This window comes from Microtus pennsylvanicus, chromosome 9 (genome assembly GCF_037038515.1).
Source record: "Microtus pennsylvanicus isolate mMicPen1 chromosome 9, mMicPen1.hap1, whole genome shotgun sequence".
In the NCBI taxonomy this organism is placed as follows: Eukaryota; Metazoa; Chordata; class Mammalia; order Rodentia; family Cricetidae; genus Microtus; species Microtus pennsylvanicus.
In genome coordinates, this window is record NC_134587.1 from 98,450,756 (window position 1) to 98,472,017 (window position 21,262).

Sequence of the window (21,262 nt, forward strand, 5' to 3'; positions counted from 1 at the left end):
CTCTGTTCCCTTACTAAATATTCAGCTTTGTTTTTTGTTTTTAAAAATGTTTTTAAGGGGATGGAGAAGCCAGTACTAGGTCGGTAGTAGATCCTCAGTGTCGTTATTAGTTCCTCTCTCCCTCGCCCTCCGTCTAGAGCTCAGAGGAAGGGTGGGAAGGTTGCTATGACATCTGTCTTCTGGACATGACAAACATGTTGTCCATGAGCCTGGAGCTGCTGTGGTCACCTGCACAGGATCTGTAGAAATCAAGTCAGTCAACCTTCTAGGGGGTATTGACAGTTCTTGGCCTCCTGCAGAAATCAAGCCAGTCAGCCTTCTAGGGGGTATCGACAGTTCTTACCCTCGGAGTGGGGGAGAATAGGCTTTCTCTAGGGCTGTGGCCCCTCGTAGACTCCCCATGGTTCAGTGGATGGTCCCACACCTACATGTGAATAGGAAGTACTGATTGGATTCAGTGGGTTAATTAAGAAAGTCATAAAAGAGGAAGGGAGATGCGGTGGAAGGGATATAGGAGTTTGGCAGTGAGGAGGGGAGTGAATGAGATGAAAATACATTACATACATGTATGAAATTAATAATTAAAAATGTAAAATGAAACAATCAGTCAACAGTCAATCCAGTAGAAAATAGCAAACCAACTCTCCCTAAACTGCTAGATTTTAAGCAGAACCCTGTTCCCAAACACACCCATGAATGCAGTGCGTTAGACCCACACTGGCCAGAAGCTCCTGGCCCACCCTTCCACTTTTTCAAGTGAGGAAACAGAACTCCACGGATGCAAGGCCGTACAAAGAGCCAGGATTGGCCGTACCTTGTCCAGCTCCAAATCTCTTCTCCCTCTGCAGTCCTGTACTGACTGGTCTCTTCAGTTCTCTGGGGTCACGGTCGAGGCTCAGGTTTGTGTTATTGTCACGAACTCCATCTCCTCTTGGTGAGTCTGCTGGGCCTTCCTTTATGCTCTACCCGGCAGACCTGCTGTTGCCGTTCCTCTGCTATGGAGCTCTGGGCCAGCTGGGATGTAGGCCCATCCACACAAACAGCAGCTCGTTCCCCGTTTTTAGCTTGTTCTCGCTTTGCTAAAAGTAAAACCATGTACAAAGCAAAGAGCCAGAAAGGTGGCTTGGTCCACAGACCTGGTTGATTTGTTTTATGCTGAAGTATGAATTATCTGTGGACATTTTCCTGGTCTCTCCCCCAAAAGTCTGAGTTAATGATTCACTATGCATAGGGCTCAGTCTCCTTAGAAAAGTCAGTTTTTTAGATTTTTGTTTGTTTGCTTTACTTTTTTTGCAATAATTAGTAGCTGTTAATATGTAAATGAATGTGATACATATACAATACTATATTTAATTGCAGAATTCAAATTCCAAGTGGCCAAAGATTATTTAAGTGTTATTTTTTATGAATTAGAAGGATAGATAGCTAAATTTTTATATTAATTTGTCATTAGTAATATTAGTTGGTGTATGCACTCCAATGCACATGAGTTACCACATATGGAGGTCAAAGAACAAGACTCGTGAGTTGACTCTTTCCTTTCACTGTAAGTCCTAGGAACTGAACTCGGGTTGTCAGGCTTGTATGGCAAGTGTTTTTACCCGCTGAGTCATTGCACCAGCCCCAAAGCAGATCTTAAGCAGTCTACACTCAGAAATAGTTCCTAAAAACAACATTGAGTTGGAACCAGCAACAGCTAAAAAAGCTGTATTCAACCCACAATTTTCTTAGCCTTTTCCAGATTGTGGCCTTTGCTTGCTAGGCCTGAGAGAGGCAGTAGCTACAGATAAGAGCAGCCATCCATTCAAGATGTGGGCGCTGAATGACACCAAAGCCCCAGAAGTGAATGGAAAGCAATCATTAGGCTGAATCAGTAGCCAGATGTCTGCTTTCCCATCATCCACTACGCTGCAGTGTTGTCACCTAGAAGCCGAAAGCCCAAGACAATCTCAAACTTTGCTAATTTTCTTTAAATTGTATTTTTAGCAAGAAAAAAAAATATAAAACCTGTCTTGTGAAAACACAGGTAATGACCCTGAGTCTTAAGTTGGAAAAGCTTGGTTAGGTCATGTGGACCCGTGCTGCTGGTTTTTTTAGTAGATGATGATAAGGCGACATTTTCTCGGTATGATGGCAGTACCCGCTTCCATAGGCAATTACTGCGCGGATTTGGAGGCAGACGACTAGAGTACTTGCCTGCAGAGTTAGTGTGTATGTGTATGAGATGGGAAGGGAGCAGGGACTAGAGGGTTGGCTCATGAGTCATGAGCATGTACTGCTCGGGCAGAGGTTCAGAGTTTGTTCACGGACCATCATCTGGAAGCTCACAACAGCCTGGAACTCCAGCTCCAGACAGTCTAATTCCTGATTCCTTCCTCTGGCTTTGATAGGTACCTGACCCCCCCCCCCCCACACACACACACAGCCAAACAATGAAACTTCACAGAAGAGATAGAAAGAGAAGTTTGCCGTCAGGACCAAGAGTGTCTTATTAAGTGGATACCATTTGTTGTCAGCTCCTCTACTCTTTAGCTGCCTGGTTTACTGTTATGGTTTGAGGGTATCATGAAAGGAGAAGGAAGAGTGAGTCAAGGATTCCCTTCACCTGTCCCCCTCCTCCTCCGACAACAGGAAATTAGGCAGAAAGCCATATCTCAAATCAGATATGCACATGAGTCCTAGGTCTGTGAGCCGAAACAGGCTGAGCAGGGAGCCAAACCACCCATCCTCAGGCAGATGTGTCTCCAAACTTCTCAAGTGAGGCCAGAGGAAATATCACAAGGCTGCTCTGGGCAGAGAAGTTTATGGTCTCCACAGGACAGGACAGGAATGGGAATTCTTTCAAACCTGGTGGAAATTCTCATCAGGGTATCTGTTGATGGTAGTTTCAGTGGGTCTGGGACATGGCCGAGGTGATGGTTGATACATATCCACACTCCCAGAGTTCTACCCAAAAGTCTTGATCAAACTCTTCATCGCTTTGCATCACTACCTTAAATCCTGTTAGAGTTCAGAACTCAAAACTGAAAATGGTCCAGAGAGATGGTAAAGGCCCTTGTCACCAGACCTGAATACAATCTTGGCAGTCTGTCTGTCCTGCCCTTGTCACCAGGCCAGAAGAACACAGAGGGTTACTGATACATGTCTATTTCTTCTGCTTTTATACTAAAAAAAAAAACAAATCCCAATACCGAAAAACTGGAGTTTAAACAGCCATCTGGTGAATCTAGTACTTACAGAAATACGAAAGAATCTAAGTTCTATGGTTTATGGCCAACTCATTTGAAAGCCCTTTCCTCATTGATACAGTGCAGCCAGGGAAGACCCTTCTATTTCCATGCACAGTCACCACTGCTGGTCCTGACAGCTGTTTGACAGGACAATGGTCGAGTGACAGGGTGAAACGCTGCACTTCCACTCTTAGGAGCATTTTCCTCGGGATAGTAGGGACGCTGACCTATCACCTTCTTTGTGATGAAAAATAATAAGCCCTGTATCGTGCTGGAAGTGATGACAGCCGCATATTGTTCGCTTTTCAAAGATAGGCTACAGGATCATATGTAAACGATGATCTAATCTGTGTTTTAAATATATGCTTAAATACACATGCAAAAGTCTGGAAAAGTGTACTCTGGGGGTTAACACTGTTTATCTCTGGGGGCAAATTACAGAGTGGCATTCATTTTTGATTTATTGTTTGAGTATTTTACAGGCATCATTTTTCATTTAAAAATCAATAAAAGATATTTGGGAGGGGCGAGATAAGCGAAGGGAAGCATCTGCCTTAAGACCGTGAAACCCAGGGCTGTCAATGGCTTGGTGGGTAAGCCCTCTGGCTTTGCCAGGAGACCCAGGTTCAATTCCCAGAACCGAAGTCAGGCAAGGTGACAATGTCAGTCCCAGGGGATCTGACCCCTTCATGTAGCCTCTGTGGGGTACCCACATGAACACACCCACAGCAAAGTCTTTAAAAAATAGACCGGAGTCTAAAAACCTATTGCAGACAGACTATTGAAGATGCAGGTAAAATTATTGGGCCATTTAAACTAGTGGTCTAATTGATACTCAGTAATATTTCTTTGGTGGCTATTTTAAAGAAACTGCCAGGGCTCGAGCCAGGCCTCTTAGTTGGACTCTGGCAACCAAGGACCTGATGCTCTGGGCAGTAACCCTTACATTCAGTATATGCTAAGTATGTTTTTTCATTCAGTCAGTCATTTTACTGAGACCTTATTGTGTGTAAAAGATTTGGTTCCAAGGCTCAAGAAAACACACATTCTGGCAGGAAAAACGGGGCAGAAATAACTCTGATAGGAGGACTGGCCAGATATTAGAGAGTAATACAGAAATAACTGTGCTGGGACTGCCGGCCGGATATTAGAGGGCCGTACACAGAGCCAGGCTTGTTCTTAGCTAAGGTGCTAAAAGGGAAATTTGGTAATCTGGGTTTATGGCTAAAACTATAATCTGTCACAGCTTTAATAGAAGCAATTAACTCTAAGCCAGCAAGATGGGGCAGTGTGGGTAAAGGCACTAACCATCAGTCTTGCATACCTGACTTGGATCTTCTGAACCCACGTGGTGGAAGGAGAGAACAGATTTCCTCCACAAGTTGCCCTGTGACCCCTTACACACACACACACACACACACACACACACACACACACACACACACACACACACCAGTCACACAATAAATAAATAAATGAAAATAATTCAAGAATCAGTGTGTCTTATTTCTTCCTTTTTAAAACATTTCACGGCAGAAATCCTCGCACAGAAGTTTAAAACAAGTGACTACGGTCCTCCAGTAGTTTATGATAGAAGGCAGGGATGTAGGGAGTAAAGGTAGGAGGCTGGCCAGAGAGAGCCAATTATTTACAAAGACCATGTTAAAAGAGAGTCTGAGAAACGTTTACCCAGAAGGCTCTCGGGTTCAGCGATTCCTTAGTACAGGGAACCCAGTAAGCTACTTAATGGAATCCACAGTACTCCCTTTGCCTTTTTATTTAAATGCTGCACATTTTGAGCCTGCCAGTCTGCCCCAGGGTTGGCCTCTTTCTAACCCCGCCTCCAACCCCAATGGGATCCATTTGGGAGCTTCTATCCTTAGTTTTCATTCCCTTCTCAGAGCGTGCTCTGGGATGGGATTTCCAGGGCATGTCCTTTTCATCTGCAAAGGAAAAAGCAGACTTCAAAACTGTGAGACAAACGTCCACGACGTACAGCCCACACTTCTGTTGACTCAGGTTAAATTCTTCGCCGTTATCAGCTCTGAGTTAGAGCCACAGAAGCCCAATGTATAACCTGGCTTCTGCTAAGAAGGGACTTGTTTGGAGAAAGAGGCAAAAGGCGGGACAAGGATGAAAGGGGGCGGGTACCCTAACCTGGGGGCTGCTTCCCAGGACCTCAGCCACGCCTCCCTGCCTTGCTCCAGCAGGCCGAGCAGGACGGTCGCGACCGGACTCTTATTTTGAAGGGCGGCGGGCAGAAGCCCTGGGAGGCTCACTGAGTCACTGAGCGGCGTGGCGCTATAAAGCTGGGGTACCTGCCCGGCGCAGCCGGAGGAGCCCTTGGCGCCCACCTTCTTGTTTCGCTGGGACCTGAGATCGGCGGGTGCCAGACAGAGCAGGGAGACTCAAGGTAGGCGTGTGAGTCCCAGCCCCGTGGCTGCTGGACAAAGTTTGAATTAAAGAGCTGACAGTGCAGGGCTGTGGGACAATCCTTGAGCGAACGGGAGCGGGCTGGGCACACTGAGCAGGGGTCGTTCCTCCCCAGAGCCCCTCCTTCCTGCTCGCCGAGTCTGATCCCTGACCCTGGAGCTGAGCTCCAGACGGGACTTTTCCATCCTTTCCAAGGGTTGGGACTGGAGAAGATTATTTGGCACCCCGGAAGACCCCCTCCCTCCCCCGCCACCCGCTTCTCCAGCTTCCCTTACACCATCCCCCCCCCCCTCTTAATCGAGGCACCACTTGGAGCGGGCAGAGCTAGCGGGGCTGCCAGAGATTTGGGGGTGGGAGCTAGGAGGGGGCGATGACCTCATCCTCTGGCTGTCGGTTTGGTCTTGGAGGAGGGGTCCACCCTTCCCAAGCCCCTCCTCTCCTCTGGGTCTCTCTCCTCCTCTTCTCTTCTCTTCTCTTCTCTTCTCTTCTCTTCTCTTCTCTTCTCTTCTCTTCTCTTCTCTTCTCTTCTCTTCTCTTCTCTTCTCTTCTCTTCTCTTCTCTTCTCTTCTCTTCTCTTCTCTTCTCTTCTCTTCTCTCTCTCTCTCTCTCTCTCTCTCTCTCTCTCTCTCTCTCTCTCTTTCTCCCTCCCCGCTCTCACTGTTTCTGTGTGTGTCTATCTGTCTCTCTGTGTGTGTTTCTTGTATGTCTGTCTGTCTGTGTCTCTTTGTGTGTGTCTCTCTATGTGTGTTTCTTTTTCTCTCTGTGTATGTCTGTCTCTGTGTCTCTGTATCTGTACCTGTCTCTGTCTCTCTCTGTCTCTGCCTTTCTCTGTGTCTGTGTGCGCCTGTGTCTTCTCTCTCTCTCTCTCTCTCTCTCTCTCTCTCTCTCTCTCTCTCTCTCTCTCTCTCTGTGTGTGTGTGTGTGTGTGTGTGTGTGTGTGTGTGTGTGTGACTCTGTCTTTCTGTCTCTCTTTCTTTACTCCCTCTTCTCTCTCATCTACGTGCACAGGCACACTATTGGTCACATTCCCACCAAGTCGATGAGAAACCTAGAGGATTCATGCGGCTGTGCGGTGGGTGTCAGGCAGCTAGAAGTCGCGACTTTCACGCTGGCTAATGAGTGGCCAGCAGCTCCACCTACGCGGTCCCCCTGGCAGTGCTTTGTTAGCTGGTTAGCTTTGCCAGACCTGTGAACCGCCAGATTCTTTCCTCTGGGGTGATGTGTGCAATAACCTGGCGCTGCAGATCCTGAGAAAGAGGGCTGGGGGTTGGCTTCCCCGCCCTTTGCCCTATTTAACACTTCTGTGACTCTCTCTGGCCTGCTGAGTTGTCCAGACTCCAGAAGGTGATCTGGTCACTCTGAATCCAGGTCTAGGATTAGGACTTTTTCTCTATCCCTGGGAACTGACTAAAAGAGTTTGGGTCCCTAGACAAGACTCACTTTTCTGCGTGCTTAGCTGGGTCTTGTACTAGTAGTAGGCCTGGACAAGCCAAGCCCACTGACTGTTTTTAGGAGAAACTCAGGGTGAACACATACTCCTCAGACCTCGGGGTCCGCTAGAACTGGAGCGCACCCCCTGCCCCCACAGTTTGGTATGTGGCTACAGATTAGCTGGAGGAAGGCAGAAAGAGCAGACCCCAGCATCGGAAGCAGGATTACTAAAACAGAGTGAGGCTTTCCTGAGGAAGTGTCCTCTTCAGATTAAGGACAGGTCTCACCAGCTGAGTCTGCCGTCTAGATTTGCGTGACTAAGGCTTCTCCCAAACGACCATCTCCTGAGATAAGCACACAGAGTGGCCAGCTGCTGAGTTCCTTCTGTGGGGAACCAGCAGACAGTATGTCTTCCTCCTGACCTCTTTGTCTCTCCTACCAGAAGCTGTATTTTATTTTTGTCCCTCAAGATTTGGGGGGCTTGAGCTTAGTGACAGAAGTTGGAAAATATATTTTTTATAGGCTGTTGGTGTTGGTTGATACAGGAGAAGGTGAAACACATGTGTTCCTGAGCCGCTAAAAGATGGAGAGGCCATTAAGTGACTAGCCTCGGGCAAATAAACCTACAAGAGGACCCAAGAGCTAGAGAACAGGTTTTTTTTTTTTCAACTAATTCCTGTGCCTTACTCTTTTTGTACTGACCCATTGTGTACCTATAGATACATATATAAGTATAATATAATATGTGTTGAGTGAGTTAGTCATCTAGTAACAAAACATGCTGACATCCTAACCATCTCTGTGGTTCTGTGAAACTGAACCATGCCGAGGGAAGAGCCTGGGTAGGTGACTGGAATACTGTAGCTTTGTTTTCTGTGATTGTTGAAAGCCATGGAATTCTGATAGCTGGCGTGGGACATTAGCTCACCTGCTTTGCATGATGTAATAGCTACTTGCTCCATCTGTCCCAGGTAAGGACAATGACTTAGACAATGGATAGATGTCCTCCTTAAAGAAACACTGGGATTGCTACAGAATGCCTTAGGGGCGCTACAGACAGTTGCCAGTTGATCTTTAAAACGTAGAACATGGCACAATAAAAACAATGGTGCTTTAGTCTACTGCACTGGGTGTTTCAGTGTTCACTGTGCTGGCTTCTCACGTCTAAGCCTGGTGTTTTAAAACCTTTGTTCCTTGGTTCCTTGCTTTTCAGGATTGTAGCTCCCCCTCAATACAGGTTCTTCCCCACATTGCAATAAACCTTTGGCTACTTACATGAAGAATTTCCTGGAAATTATTGGAGTTCATTTCACTCCAAGAACCAAAGTTATTAGGAATTTTACCAAGCAACTATTGATTATCTAAAAAATTAATCATTGCTCTATCTTCAAGTTTTTTTCACTGTCATTGCAAACTGTAAAGCTCTGTATAACATTGTCACCTCTTTGGGGTGTATACTCATATCAGAAATTTTGTATCAAAACTTACTGGACTTTTTCCAATGCTTGTCTCAAAAGGTCATGTAAATATTGGGTGACCAAAGTTCACTGTACTTCACGAATTATGTGCCATTTAGTATCTTACCAAGTACTTCTCCTCCTGCACCTCCTCCTCTTTCTCTTCCTCCTTCTTCTAATAAATGGTAAAGAAAGTCACCAGAAACACACTTTAAAGAAATGCTAGTTAAAAAGAGCATTAAATGTCCTTTTGAACGTACACTCCTGTAAGTCCATTCTCTTTTGCAACTTATAGGGATTTATCCCAGGGAAGCTTTGCATGTGTATCTCAGAGGCTAAAGAATCAGAAGTCGTTTCATGCAAAGAGAACGAGTGGATAGGAAGCAATGGGCTTTTATTGCCGAGAAGGTGTGGGGACAGACTGAATGACGGAGGCCAGAGTGTCAGGGAGGAAGAAGCACTCTGGGGGAGTTGTCTGCCTACTGTGTGGACTCTTCAGGAAAGATTTTTTTTCCTTGAGCTGACTTGTTGGTTACATGCTTTAGAATTAACTGTGATTGATCACATGAGCCATTCCAGGCAGGTGAACGGCTCAGCGCTTGTACGTTTTGGATCCTGACCACGAGGAAGCAAACTGAAATGCAGACTGGTTAGCTAGTGTCAGGTTGAGGCTCCCCACTCAGTGCATGTCAGCTCAGCAACTTGGGTATCATCGCCGCACTACCATGGCAGGTGAAACTGGTGGTTCTCACACTGTCACTGGGACCATGGAAGGCACGCTGGCTCACTGGGTGGAAATGATTTCCTCCTGAGGGAAAGGCTGCCATTGGCAGACAAGGTGCATCAGCCAGAAGAAATAAGGAGTGACCGTTTTTCTGGCTTCTGTTGGCAGAAACTTTGCCTTTTTTTTTTCTTTAAAAAAAAAAAGAAGTGTTAAAAATAGACTCTCATAAGACACACAAAGCCAAGTGAAAGGAATAAATGTTGGAGTTTCACCAGGAAAAGAGAGAAAAAGCTAATCTTTGTTTTGTTTTGTTTTGTTTAAAAAAAAAACCAACTCACAGGGCTGGGGAAGTGGTTCAACTGGTAAAATTCTTGCTCTGTGAGCAAGAGGACCTGAGTTTCGTCCTCAGAACCCACATTTGTAACCCCAGAGCTGAGGATGCAGAGACCGGCAGGCATCATAGTGATGGCAAATTCAAGTGTGAGACCCTACCACCAAAAGGAAAGAAAAGCAAACAAAAGAAAGAAAAGAGAAAGATGGATGGATGGGTGGATGGATGGGATGGATGGATGGATGGGATGGATGGATGGATGGATGGATGGGATGGATGGATGGATGGATAGGTGGGTGGATAGGTTTGTGGGTGGATGGGTGGATGGATGGATGGATGGATGGATGGATGGATGGATGGATGGACGGACGAATGGATGAGTGGGTGGGTGGATGGATGGATGGATGGATGGATGGATGGACAGATGGATGGACAGATGGATGGATGAATGGGTGGGTGCTACCTGAGGAGCAACACCTGAGACCTGAGTTGTCCTCTGTCCTTCACACAGATAGGCAAGCACAGACCTGGATACAAATGTTTTCTCATATGTAAACCCACGATACAAATATACAAGTATGTGCCTGTGTATCTCTCTCTCTCTCTCTCTCTCTCTCTCTCTCTCTCTCTCTCTCTCTCTCTCTCTCACACACACACACACACACACACACACACACACACACACACACACACACACAATGAAGAACTGCCAGGCCTCAAAATTGCTGAGAATGTATAATTTTTTTTTAACTATGTTACATACAGGGGTTAGGCTCACAGGCCAGTCCAGCAAGGCTGCTGAAGTAATCTGCATCATCAATAGACTCATAGGACCAGGTCCCTGTGTGCTAAGAAAAAATGCACTCAGATTCAACTTGAACACTTGGGAGCTTTTAGTCCCAGCAACAATGGCACAAGGGATCCTCCTTTTGTTTTTCCCTTTAAACCCTGGAGGAAATGTAAAGTAGAGAGATGGATTTTCTTTCATCCTCCCTGTTGCTAAGAGAGACTCCACCCTGGATCCTCAGAGCTGAGGGGAAGGGGATCCTGCCAGAAGATGGCTTTGTAGCCACAGAGGGAAGAAGAGCAGAAGAGGGTGCCAGTTAGGAAAAGGAGGAGACTGCTAATCGCCCATCACCTCTGGGACCGGCTGGGATGGTTTAGCCACGTGTGCTACCTGAGGACTGGCATCATTTCCTTACTAAGCCACGAGAGGCTTATGGGAGAACACAGACCTAGGCACTAACATGGGTTAGTTGTGTTTGACAGTTTTAAGCCAGGACTAGGTTTTAAATTGGATCTGAACTAGTAGAAGGAAAGGAAATGAATGGGGGCTTTTTCTACTCCTCCTCTTCCTCCTCTTCTTCCTCCTCCTTCTCTTCCTCCTCTTATTCCTTCTCTGCCTCCTTCTCCTTCTTATCAATCTGCCATATGCCTAAACTAGTGCCAAATTGGATTGCAGATTGTAAAAACAAATATATATAATTTCTAACTAAGCATAAAATACGGGTTACTTTTTGGACACTTGATACCAGAAACTGTGCTGAAATAGTTACTCGTTTATGTCATTCAGTCGCCATCGTAATCCCATGTGTTCTGTACTTTGAGTGCTCCCACCTCAGAAATGATGAGGAGGGAGATCTGGAGCAGTTTAGTCATTTTCCCCAGGGCCACACAAATCAGAAAGGGCAGCACCGGGCCTTCGTAAATCAATAAAATATTGTTGTGTAAGTTCTGTGTCCCAGGCACTGTGAGAATAAAGCGATGTTCCAACTGGAAAATATGCAAAACTCCTTGTCCTTCTGGGGCTGAAATTCCAGGGGTAAGTGACAAACTATAAACACCTTACAGCTTCAAATGCTGCGAGAAGCAGAGCTGTGGGGGAGGCTGAGAGATGTCAGTTTGGGATGCGATTCAGTGAGACAGAAAACACAGACCGCCTAGTGGTCCAGAGCCAACAGAATCCAGAACACTCACAGTATTGTTTCTCTCAGTAAACCATTTTGTTTTGTACCACTCGATGTTTGGTTACACGCCGTCTTCATCAGGCACTGCCAATCCTCCAGCAAGTGACCAGGAAGTGCCTACAAAGAACTCACAAAGGGCTTGACCTTGTCCGTCCAGAGGTCAGGAGAGATGGAGACAGAGGCTGGAGGGACATTCTGGAGAAGGTAGGGATCTTCTGTGCAGCAGATGAGTTAGCATTAGCATAAAGGGCAAAGGAAGTTCCTCTGTGGGGGTGGACAGAAGGCTGAGTCTTAAGGCAATGGTTTAGGACTAGGTGGGAGGAGGAGTAGGAGTTCTCCCAGTTTCTGTTTTGTTTTGTTTTGTTTTTTTTTTTTGTGTGTGTGAAGTGGAGAACTCGCTCACCAGCTGAGAGTGGGGTGGGGAGGGAGTGTAGGGGTCAGGATGAGAAGAGACATGTATAGCAGTCACCTGGGAAAGGGGAAGTCTGCCTTTAACTGGGGAGATGGACACTGGGGTCATCCCCAGTTCAAAGTCTTACTCTTAAGGTCTGTAATGTATTGGAGCTTAGAATTCTTTCCTGAGTTCTCTTGAGGAGAGGAACCCTTATTCTTGTCAGTGTATGCCACTTTCTTATAGCAGACCCTGCCGTTAATGTCTGTTGAGTGTTCGCGAGTGATGGCTATAATAAGCCCCTCATACATTTGTCCACAAATGATACTTAGAACTATCTAGCCTAGGACAGAGCATGGTGGTGTGAGCCTCTTATCCTTGTACTGTGGAGGCTGATATTTGAGTTCTAGGCCAGGCTGGTCTATATAGTGAGTTCTAGGCCAGCCAGGGCTACCCAGTGAGATCCTGTCTGAAAACCAAAAGCACACCCTTCTATCCCTTTTGTTACATTGTTCTCTGTCTTGAATGCTGATTCATTTTCTTCCTATAACAATGTGGATACCAAGGTGTTGTGTTACCACCTATTTCTTTAACATAGTTCTATCTCCCTATGGCTGAGTATCAACCTTGAGAGAATTCTGTTTGTTTGTTTGCTTGTTAGATTGATTGATTGATTGATTGATTGATTGATTGATTTTGAGATGGGGGTCTTACTTGGTTCGAACTCCCACACTGAAATGATACTTCTGCCTCCTGTAGCTGAGACTGTGTGAGAAACACTATAGCCAACTGCTATCAGAGTGTTCGTAGTTTTGTGTTGGTTTGTATTCTGGGCGGGCTGCCTAAATTGAAGCCCATTCCTTCTTGTACTGTGTCTTTGTTAAGGTCAGCAAAGATGCCTTCTACTTGAATCACTTCTTGTTAGCCAGCACAGCACTGGGGCACAATGCGCGTGGTCAGCTGGGAAACCAGGAAACCAAGGGTGGGGGAAGGGGAGGTGTTAGAATGAGCCAGGAAATAGATAGCGGTTATCTTGACTAAGTCAGAGACAAAGGAATTGATTACAGTAGATAATGTCCCAGGAGAGTTAAAATGGGGAAGGGAGTGGCTAAGGAAATGGCTCAGTCAGTGAGGTGCTTGCCACACAGTACAGAGATCTAATTTTGGATTCCCCAGCACCCAATAAAAGATAGGTGTGGTGGCAGGCACCTGTAATACCAGCCCTGGGAAGGCAGAGACAGGCAGATCCCTGGAGCTCACTTGCTGCTACTCTGCCTGTATAGATAAGCTCCAGGTAGAGCGTAACTGAGAAAGACAGCTAATATCGACTTCTCATCTCCATAGAATGCACGCATGTGCACGCATGCGCACACACCAGGACAGACTTCCGTTGGCATTTAAAGAACAAAGGGTAATGAATGCATTAGGGTGAATACAAAGCTTTGCTAAGCAGAGGGTGGATGGAGCTGCCTTCCACAGAGATGCGACCAGGAAGAGGGAATCTGGAAAAACAACAACAACAAAAATGGCCAGCCCGGCCAGAGAGAGGGAATCTGAAAAGAAAAAAAAAAGCGCCATTAATCCCAGCACTCAGGAGACAGAGGCAGGCAGATCTCTGTGAGTTTGAGGCCAGCCTGGTCTACAAGAGCTAGTTCCAGGACAGGCTCCAAAGCTACAGAGAAACCCTGTCTCGAAAATTAAAAATAAATAAATAATAAGAAATAAATTAAGTCCTTGGGAAAAAGCATGATTTGTACCCAAAGATCATTAGCTCTGCCTTGGAAGACTGAGTAAAGCCAGCCTCACTTATGTGACTAAGCTGGCCGATAATCACAAAATCTGACCAGTGACCAAATACTGCAGGAAAGCGTATTCCAGTCAAACCACAAATGAATTGCTTTAAAACTGGAGCAAGAAAACAAGTTGTGGCTTTTCTTGGTAAAGCCTCATTTTCTACTTGTCTCCATAACTAAAAATGGATGCCTTTGTATGGAAGGTGGCATGTGGACTTTACAAAAGATTAATTTTGGTTCCTATTTCGAGACAAAAATGAATCCATGTGTACACTGTCCTTCTCACACACCACACACACTGTTATGTAACATAGAATGTTCCTGAGAACATACTGTCCACACCAGAAACTATAAATCCATCCAGGAAAGTGACTACAAGATACTCAGAGATGGTGCATAAGGACTTGGACTTTGATTTTTCCAAAGGGAAGTATTTATTTGCAAGAGAGAGGGGCATATAAAAATTTGTGTATCTCTTTGAAGGGCAGAAAAAGCATCCAGGGATAACAAGGCAGGGATCCAAACCCATGCATTCCTTGGCCCTTCTTTATATACAGCCAGCAGACGCTGTCAGTTTGCAAACATGGAGAGTTATACCATTTAATATCAGTTCATCTTCTGCCTTTTCCAGAACTGTCCAATAGTGTGCGGTTGGTGCTCTGTGAAACTACTTGATGTGTGGAGTTTCCAGGCCTTTGCTACAGCTTATTCTTTGCCTAGGGGCACAAAATAAATGCCATGATGACTCAATTTTAGAAAGTATTTATTAGTTTTTATTACAAGATTTTTAAGGGGATCAGCATTTACAAGTGCATGCTGGCTACTGTTGCAGAAGACTTGAGTGAGTTCCTAGCGCCCACATTGAGGGGCTCACATCTGCCTGTAACTTGAGCTCCCAGGGCATCCAATGGCCTTGGGCATCTGTACTCACATGTCATACATTCACACAGAGACACACATGCTCATAATTTAAATATAAAGTAATTCCTTAAAAATGATTTTTCAAAACCTAAACTTAGAGTCATCAGAAATAAAGTTGGAAATGTTCAACACCCAGTTCTGTACATGAAGGCAAAGTTCTCATCCACTTCAAGACACTAGGACCTTTGCCGCTTCCCAGTGGGGATGCTGAGTTGGGAAACTGTCCTTTAGAGCTACTATACAGATTATTAAAAAATTAAATAATGATTCTCCCAAGCTGTGTTTGCTTTCCCAGTGTCTAGGCATCCTCCAAGAGGCTTGGTGACGTTACCACTTGAAAATGTGCACCAAAGATGATGGCAGAGTTTTCCAGAAGTTTCAGCTCATGTGTCAAAGCTGGCTAAGTCAAATCAAGAGCGCCCATTACAAGTTCAGGGAGGCTTTGAAGGGTCAACGCTAAGTATCTAAAACCCCGAGAGCAGTTTTCTTGGTAGAGAAATTCTAAAGGAGGAATCGGTTGGTTTATGGAGGAGACCAGATGGTGGTACTTTCTGTAACTTGGTCACCTGCCCTGGGACAGCTGAGAAAGAAATGGAACAGCCAATGGTACTGAGTAAAATATTGGTCACTGAGTAGTGCCCTTGCCTAGCCACTGCATCTAGCCTGTGCTTTTCTTTTATGTCTGAGCTCCCAGGTTGAGTTGGATGTGGCTTCTACAACCTATTCTGGAGCTCCTTCTTCCTTTATGAGTTAGTTTTGTTCAATTCTGTACTTTAATTTTGTCTGCTCACTAAATCAAATACAAATCTGAACATAAAAGAGAACAAGATTCACTTTGGCATTTTAAAATATTTGCCCAATATAAGTGTGGCTCTTGCTTTTGATTTTATTGCAGCCTCCCTCTTCAGTGTGGAGTTAGGAGACATTTCGAAAAGTAAATGGACAGTGAATGGCTTCATATCCTGTGGAGTTCAAACTTTATTGGTTTACTGTGTGTTAAGTAAACGAAGTCATTAAATAGCATCCATAGAATGAGACTTCTATATTGCCAGTCATTTGAAGAATTAACGAAGAGTATGATAAAGTATATCTTGAATCAAAGTCCGGGCCCACAGTTGACTGTGCTGTAAGGATCTTCTCACTTTAAAGTGGCACATGTCTGTCCGTCCTTCCTTTTATTCCCTGCGCTTTCGGGGTGGTTTTAGATACAACATCCCTTCTTCAGTGTTCATTTAGAGAAAAATAATTTCACTTTCACTGGTAGTGGGCATTCAACTAAAATCACAAATTAGGAAGGTACTGGTGACTTGCTAGCTCTCAGCATTCTGGTGAGAGGGTGGAGCCTTTTAAAAAGAAAACACAGAGTCTGAACATCTGGGGTCACTTTCTGGCATGGTGGGAACACACCTGGTGTTTTCCTTGGGTTTCCAGGGCTCTGCATCTTGGTCTGTCTGCCTAAAGCTAAGAATGCAGGAAGATTTAAACATGTGGCAATAGCGTGCAGCCCACATGCCATTTTCTGAACTAGCTGCAGAAAAGGTTCCATCCCAGCCCTGTCCTCTGCTGACAGGCTGTAGGTCCTGTCTGAGTCATCCACAGTTACAGTCACATCCCAGACTCTCCATGTGGCCTCTGGGCCTTTGCTTCTCTTCAAATAAAAAGGGAGATGAGCAGAACATATCGAGGGGACTGTGGGGGTGTTCCCAGCCAGTTCCCTCTGATCTCCTTCCAACTCCCCATGCTCTCAGGGAGTTTGCGGTGAAAACATTTAGCAAGTTGATGGTTCTGTGGGATTTGATTTTCTAGTCTCAGGGTAATTAATATGAATCCCAGACTTGAGTGAGCAGCACATTCTTGCTCACATTATAAGCTTGTGCTTAATCAGTAAAACTGTATTAGAAACCAAAGCTTCTCCAGACCCCCAAGTGCCTATTTTCCCTACCCCTCATGATGACAGAGGTGGTCCTACACATGTGTAGTTGAGTGTGTACCACGGCATACATAGGCTGGGGAAGCATCGCCATACCACCTAGCCTAAGAGCCGGAAAACATGGTTATGATGGGTTTGCCAAAAACGATTATTAAATGCAGAAAGGTTTGCCAATTAGTGGATCATAAAATATCACTACGAGACCGATCTGCAAACCTACTAGAATGTTCATGCTACCTTATACTTCAGGAAACAGTCTCTCTGGATATACTAGAAGTGTGGCATGGTCAGGAAATAAGGACCATCTCTAAGTTAACGTCACACGAAAAAGTTTGCTTTGTAAAAGTAAAACCATTTCATAAAAGCAGGGTTTCATAAAACTACCTGCTAGGAGTTTCTCTTCACTGTTTAGTTTGGGGGTAGGTATTCCTGATATTTTTTTAAGGGTGTAAAATTTATATTAGACTTCCCTTGATCTCAGTCAGATAGCTGTTAGAATTTAGGATGAGCAGTCTTGAGATACCTAGCAATATTCTGCTCACAACATGCCTTTATTCCACATGATGATGCCGCAGGGAAGTCCTGGCCATGGTGTGGGGGTTTTGGCTTTAGGAAATGCATTTGCTATTTTAATAGGCAGCAAGGTTCATCACATGAATTTGAGGCCTTCCATATTAGGCTTTTTGGATCACATGAGGCATTTGGGGGAGGGAGGACTAATTGAGTGCAGAGGCTTCTTTAGGGCAAGCAGAGTGAGGAATTCAGTCAAATGAAGTCATCCAAGAGTAGCAAGCCCAGGCAGAAAACCCTGGCAGCACTTTATCCATACCAAGCCACCTGAGCCATTTCCTGGGCTGCAAACAATATTACGGAAATTACACTTCCCTGCCAAACTTACCACACCTTGCCAAAGCTTGGTTCTTTCGTGTTGCCTCAAGAGGCATGACAGCTGTTTAGCCTATCTTCCAAGAAGCCTCTTGAAGGACAACAAGGAATGGTCATGTCTGTTTTCACAGATGAGTGGAGAGTGTGGTTACTCTTCCCTTGTGTGCAAAAGGATGCTTCTGCCACACACAGCATGCCGTGAATGATTACCCGCCATGAAACAGCGTATGAGGCTGTGCAAATCACAGAACTGGGACAAAGAGTTTGTATTTTGCTTCATTTTGTTGTGTTTAAACTGAGATTAAATACTTAAGCATCGTGCTTGACTAGGTCTAGAGATTGCATTTGAATAATTTTTCTCCACTCAAGAATTTTGCTCTATTTATTCCTTAGATATTAATAATGCTGCTAACTTCTGTATGATGTACACCCTATCAGTTCTTCCAACAGCCCTGCGAAATCTTTGTTTATCCTGTTAAATAGGTATGCGTGTGCTTAAAGGAGAAAATGGGCCTGTAGATGTTAAAGCATCTGATGTTTCCAGAGCAGTCCCCAGAGTTTCTCAGGCCAAATTCCCGTCTTTCAAAATCCATATGCCCTTGGTGAGCAAGAGTCTATGAGTTCTGCTAACATTTTTCACTCATGGTATCTAAGACTTACTAGATATATATAACATGGAAAAAATAAATTGTGCAACAGGAAATTAGACCGTGACAAGCCACAGCACCTCTTCCCTGCCAATTGCTTAACAGGTAAGGATGAATTCCAAATCATGAAACATTACAGTGTGACATACTCAGATTTTTCCAGGGCTTTACAAAGCAAGAAAAAAAAAGCAGCACCTTTGATTGACTAGCAAGCATACCTACGTCCAGTGCACTGTGTGATTAACGCATACCTGGATGAGTAAGATACTGTCTGGGGCCTAGTTGGGAGAAGCAGACCCTGGAGCAGAAGGAAATGATGAAATGATGAGTTATCTAGAAAGTCTTCGGCTTGGGGTACAGAAGCTTCAGGAGAGAACTGAGAGCCAATCACAGAGAAGTTTGGTTGAAGGTCAGAGCTGGGTGGAGCTAGACCAATTGCCTGAGGTGGTAGAAGGGTTGTGTGTCAGGGGTGGAGGGCTTGTGCAGAGGTCACAGCTGGAGAGGGCCCAGAGCGGAGGGAGACGTGGATATTCCACTGCTATGCTCAGTGTCATGGGACCATGACAATGGGAGTTTCCGCTTCACCTAAAGAGATAGAGTAAAAACTGGTGAAAACGTTGCCTGTGTATCTCATGAGCAAAGCCCCTGAATGCTTTGATAATGAAGTGTGGGCCTCCTCGTCCTTCCTGACACCTCCCATCTTTTCTATAACTTCATCTGGTATGATGTCCTGGGAGTCAGGCGGTACTGAGTTTAGAGAACCTCAAAAATCACAAAAATCCTTTCAAAGAAAGCTTTATGCTAACCTTAAGGATCTCGTCATATGAAGAGTTTGGTTGATCGTGACCCAGGAAACCCAAGGAAGCTGTGGTTTTAAGTATTAACGTAGTGTTTCAAAGGGCTTGTGTTCAGCGAGCCTTTTGCCAGTTTTTGTGCCATTGACAAATGTCCTTTTTAGTTGTTCATGAAAATCTCGGATACTCCAGAGATTTCGGATTAGTGTGGCCTAAGTGAATGAGGCAGCATCTCTCATAGTTTGGCACAGAACACAGTTGTCTTTTCTCTGATCTGAATTTACACACTACTACTGTGACATGAACTCTTAAAATACACCATGCAGCTGGGAGCGTAGCTCAGTAGAGCACTTGTTGGGACTGTTCTATGTATTGAATTTGATCAGACTCCTAGTGCACACACACACACACACACACACACACATGCTCCAAAACAAACCCCATCGTGAACTGAGTGTTCCAACCAAGGAATTAAAAGGTCTGCATTTTGATAGGACATCCTGTCAAAACTGGCCATCTCTTCCTTAGACAATAATTGGCATAGCCCACCTTTCCCTGCTCATCAACAAAATTCACTCTCTTCTGTCTATTTTGTTATTAGCTTGCACTTTTGTTCCATCCACTACCCACTACACAATGCACACTGTCTGCATCCTTAGAGGCAAGCCCCAGGACAGAAACACACTGCAGGGATTGTACAAATGCACCCTATACAGAGAAATCAAGGCTTTGACTGGCCTGCCAATCGCTCAGCTTCCTTTTATAGCTTGGGTGATTAAGAGCCAGCTATGTCCATTTGGCAATTTAAGCAGCTCAGGCATCTTGTGATGCTTACAAACTTCAGAACTTGACACACAAAGAATAAGTGTCAAAACCCGGCAACATGTGACCAGCCAAGAATCCCATGTGAGAAAGGCATGGATTTGTTTATTGATTTCTTTATTTTTCCATTCCCCTTGTGTATCTTAGACACATCGTATGTGAGGCAGACAGATCTACTGCACAGCTGGTAATTCAGGTGAGCAGTCCATGGGTATCTGGCAGCTCACCCCTTAGAAGCCACCCTTTAAAGAGCCTGCTGTGACAGACAGAAAGACTTACTGTAGTAACTGTGGGGACTGAATCCTACCTAGACCCTTGTAAATAATCCTACTCAGGTGAAAGCAGTGAGGGCCCTCTGATTGCAAGTTCACGTCCATTACCAGAGCATCCTGAAAGTCATGACTCTCCAAGTGTGGCTGTAGCCCCTACAGCTGCACCTCAGCAACACCACCTTAGGAAGACAGAGCCACTGGCATCCAGCGCATCCATTTCTTACCCCGACTGGAAATCAGCAGTGCTTCCGTTTGTTTTCAGAAAAACATTTACCAAGAAAAGCACTTTTCTTGTTGTTGTTGTTGCTGTTGTTGTGTGTGAGTGTTTGCAGGCTTTCTAGGTCCACTAGCTTCCAAATCAAGACACAGAGCGTTATTAATTTTGAATGTTTAAGCTTGTTTCTAGCATTTTTTTAACTTAAATTATCCCATTTCTATGGATCTGTGTGCTGCCCCAAGGCTCCTTTACCTCTACACACTGTTCATCTTACATTTTTGTGTTTTCAATGTCTGTCTGTCTGACTCCTGCCTAGCTGGTCCCTCTTTTCTCTCTGCCCACCAGCGCCACCTGTTCATCCTCTGCCTGGCTATTGACGGTCCAGCTTTTTATTAGACCAACCAGGTGCCTTAGGCAGGCAAGGCGAACCAGTGACGCATCTTAACATAGTCACACCAATGCAGCATCAACCAAAGGTCACCTCTTGCTCCTCTGGACTCAGTTTCTTTGCAAGTAAAATGAATATTTAGGCTGAATTCTAACTCTAAGATTCTGAAAAACTTTTGCATCAAAGTGAAAGATATCCTGAACTAGATGTGGCGCTAGTGTTCAAGGGACAGAGGCAGGCAGATCTCTGGGACTTCTAGGTCAGCTTGGTCTACATAGTAAGTTCTAGGCCAGCCAAGGGTACAGAGCGAAACTTTGTCTTAAAAACAAAAACATGTCAACAACAACAACAACCACAACAAAAAGGACCATCTTGAATAACACTGACTGGGAAGCATAGAATCAAACTCAGTTTTGTTAATTAAATGTCTTAGTATTCCTAGAACTTAGTTTCTTTTTGATATTTTCCCTTTAAAAAATAAAAGATTTGTGTGTGTGTGTGTGTGTGTATGTGTGTGTGTGTGCGCGCACGCGTGCGCGCAATGTGTGGGTGCCATGTGTTCAAGTGCCCATGGGAGCCAGAACTTGGCATCAGTTCCTCTGATGCTGGAGTTATGCGCAGTTGTGAGC

General features: G+C 45.0%; 1 protein-coding gene across 5 annotated transcripts in view; it reads left to right on the plus strand.

Moving 5' to 3' along the window:
• Positions 1–21,262, plus strand: part of Palld (palladin, cytoskeletal associated protein) — a 386,115-nt gene that overhangs the window by 301,010 nt on the left and 63,843 nt on the right. Inside the window, exon 1 of one of the 5 annotated variants that reach the window (XM_075986850.1) lies at positions 5,513–5,643. The exons of 3 other annotated variants lie outside the window; for them this stretch is intronic. The gene's annotated coding sequence lies outside the window, so the exon portion shown is untranslated. Of the gene's footprint in view, positions 1–5,512; positions 5,644–11,758; positions 11,778–21,262 lie in introns of those variants that run through there. One more of the 5 variants, XM_075986849.1, reaches the window with a different exon arrangement.